The sequence below is a fragment of the Pinus tabuliformis genome, chromosome J (assembly GCF_031772625.1).
Source record: "Pinus tabuliformis cultivar Carrire ecotype Pingquan chromosome J, CPIR1, whole genome shotgun sequence".
NCBI classification, from domain to species: domain Eukaryota; kingdom Viridiplantae; phylum Streptophyta; class Pinopsida; order Pinales; family Pinaceae; genus Pinus; species Pinus tabuliformis.
Window position 1 is genome coordinate 1,516,270,529 of NC_142295.1, and position 3,313 is coordinate 1,516,273,841.

At 38.2% G+C, this 3,313-nt stretch overlaps 1 non-coding gene across 1 annotated transcript; it reads left to right on the forward strand.

Moving 5' to 3' along the window:
- The first annotated feature begins 627 nt into the window (after window positions 1-627).
- On the forward strand, window positions 628-699 carry TRNAL-UAA (transfer RNA leucine (anticodon UAA)). Its single transcript has one exon. It is a non-coding gene; the product is annotated as a tRNA-Leu (tRNA).
- The last annotated feature ends 2,614 nt before the right edge of the window (window positions 700-3,313 follow it).

Below are 3,313 nucleotides of genomic sequence, written 5' to 3' on the forward strand. Positions count from 1 at the left end.
TACCAAACTAAAAGCTTGGTGTGTGGTTACCTTTATCGATCTCTTCATGAGCTTGGGATATTGTGGAGGATAACAGCGGGCATGACAACTAGGGAGTGCCAAGGTGTTCTAGTGAATGTAAGGCTCCCAAGTCATGGAAAAATGTAATGCTAGTTGTGAGGTCATGAATACCAAGGTGTGTTAACGAATGCTAGGGCATGCTAACATGTGCCAGATAGTACGAGGACATGTCAAACAAGCTAAGATGTGCCAAGTGCTAAGGCGTGCCAAGATTTACAAGGGTTCGAAGTCCCTACCTCCTCTTCTTCCATATGCTATCCACTTATGACATTTCCTTTGTAATATTTGGTGCATTTGCTAGTTATAGGTCATTTATAGGTTATAAATGTCTTTAGAGTTTCACTTCTAATTGAGTATTCAACTGAACATATTGATTCTCTTATACATAACTATTTTTCCCTCCACCCACTTTTCATAACTTCAATAACCGTTAGGTAGGGACTTGCAACTTCGGTGTTGCTTTTCTTGTTTATTAAAATATGGATGAGACTTTAATTTATTGAAAGGTTGTAAAATTTGCAATTTGTGAAGTTTCAAGGTCTAATTTTTAAAAGTATAATTATTTAAAGGGTGTTAGCTCAATGGAAGAGCACCTGCTTTAAAAGCAGGATGTTGGTGGTTCGATTCCATCATGCCCTAACATCCATATGGAATGGAGATGATAATTTTTTGGTGACGCAGGCTCTTTTGACCATCACCAATGAGCTTGGGTGACATTTTTTGACCCTCACCAAAAAATATGAAATGGTGACGGTCAACGAATGCCACCATATATACACATCAATAGTGGCCACCCTCAAAGGTCCATAACCATAAATCGTTGTTGTTGATATGAAATGGTGACAGTTATTGTCAATCATTATAGTCATTATTCGCGACGGATGTCACCACAACACCTGTACCTTTGGCAATGCGGCTTTTGGTGATGGTCAACGAACGTCGCCATATATATGCACTAATAGTGATGAACATTAAAGATACATCACAATAAATCATTGTTGTTCATATGAAATGGTGACAGTCGCTATCTGTCTTTATAATCAATATTCGTGATGAACCTTGAATGTCACCATAAGACCTATACTTTTGGCGATGCCACCTTTGGTGACGTTCAATTTTTGGTGACCAGGGCTATGGTTCGTCACCATTGCTCATATGTAATGGTGATGGTCACTATCTATCATTATAAATCATTATTGGTGACGAACTTTGAATGTCACTACAACACCTATACTTTTGGTGATGCCACCTTTGTTGACGTTCAATTTATGTTGATGGAGGGTATGGTCCATCACCATTGCTCATATGAAATGGTGATGGCTGCTATCCATCATTATAAATCATTATTAGTGATGAACTTTGTATGTCACTACAACACCTATACTTTTGGAGATGCCACCTTTGATGACGTTCAGTTTTTGGTGACGAATGTTCTTTTGACGATCACCAATGAGCTTATGGTGACATTTTTCACCCCTCACCAATGTCCTTTTTTCTCGTAGTGAAATATCATTTTCCTTTTCTTCAAGTTAATTATAGCCATGTAATCAAATGCCCAATTCAATCCAAGAAACACAGGGTAGGGATTACTATCATCCACAATCCCAATCACTTCGAAGTCAGTGGTAGTGCACATTCCATCAATGTCTACGATGATTCTAAACAATCTTACTAAAGGGACAATCTTATGTTGATTCACCATCTTCAGCTAGATAATTGACCATTGCAACTTTGACTTACCCATCAATTCCTAAGTTTGCTTCGGTAAGACATTGGCATGAGGTCCTAGATCCAGGATAACCTGATCTATGTCATATTCCCCAATTTGTGTTGTAATCCTGATTTACTTTCCAGTCCACCTCTTGTGTATATGTATATTATCCACTGTGTGCATCTCACTCTATGGTACTTATTTAGGAGCAAAAGAATCTATCAATTCCTGAAATCCCTCTACGACCTTCTCATTTCTTAATAACTACGTGCAAGTCTATAGAAAAGACTTCAAAATATTCGAATCCACATCTTGTGCCACAACCAGTACTATCTCGCACTTATCCTTCTAAGTCAGTTGCATGGTAGAGGTCAATGCTCTATCATCCATAAAGCTTCGCCTCACCTCCATGAATACTTGATTTTCCTTTAGGATATCAAATGCTGGAGCTTTTTCAGTAGATTTTCTTATTGATGTAGGTTCAAGTTCCTTTTTCCCATTGGATTTATCATTTCCAGTCACAGCTTCGCTTCTCAACAATGTCGATGCACAGTTGATCTTCCTGTGGCTTAGATATCATCATTTGGATATTTTCTATAGGCTGCTAGTTTCTTTTCTCTTACATCTTCATAATAAGGAAAAGGAATTCTTCTATCACATGATCAAAAGACTTACAGTAAATGCATGTTGTTCTATGGTTTTGAGTGTCTCTTGCGAAGTGTTTGGCTTCTCCACAGTTGTAACAGATAATCACGCCATGTCCTTGACTAGATCCTCATCCTCATCTTCATCCTCCTCCTTGAAATCCTCCTAAACTAGCATGTTGGCCATGCTCCTCACGTGTATTTCCTTCAGCTTTCAGTCTATAACTATCAGCAATGTGCTCCATCATTTAGTCATACCTTCGACATTTTTTCTCATCATGGCCTACTGATCTACAAAAGTTACAAAATATATGCTTCGAGGTTTGTACATACATCTGTAATAGGTAACAGTTTTGAGAGTGATGTTGGCCTCTCGTTCTACAAATCTCGCACCACAGACTTGGGTTTACTGGATTAGGTGCTCCACTTGCAATATAATCTCTGAACATGGGGCATTGATCCTTATAATGACCCTCTACTTTGAATTTTGTACAACATACTTTTGACCTGGTCTCTTTACCTTTCTTGAGGTCCTACAATTCCAAGTTCAGATTGGTTAGCTGACTTTGTATCTACTGTACTCCTACATGAGTATCCCCAATTGACGAACCTTCTAGCTTCATTACAATCTCCAATGTTTCAGCTTGAGTCATGATATTTTGTTGTGTTAATGGTAACCTAATATGTGGCAGTAGCATGGTTATGAACCATTCTTTATGCTGTTGTGGGGGTATATCAAAGCATACTCAACCCATAAACACCTTGAATCGTTGATCCAACTCCCACACAGATTCAGTTGTTGTCTGCTTGATTTCTTTTAGCTCTGTGATGCATTATGATTCTGATTCAACTTCTTAAATTTTGATACCAATGATTTCTTAATTTCAATCAACGAAGC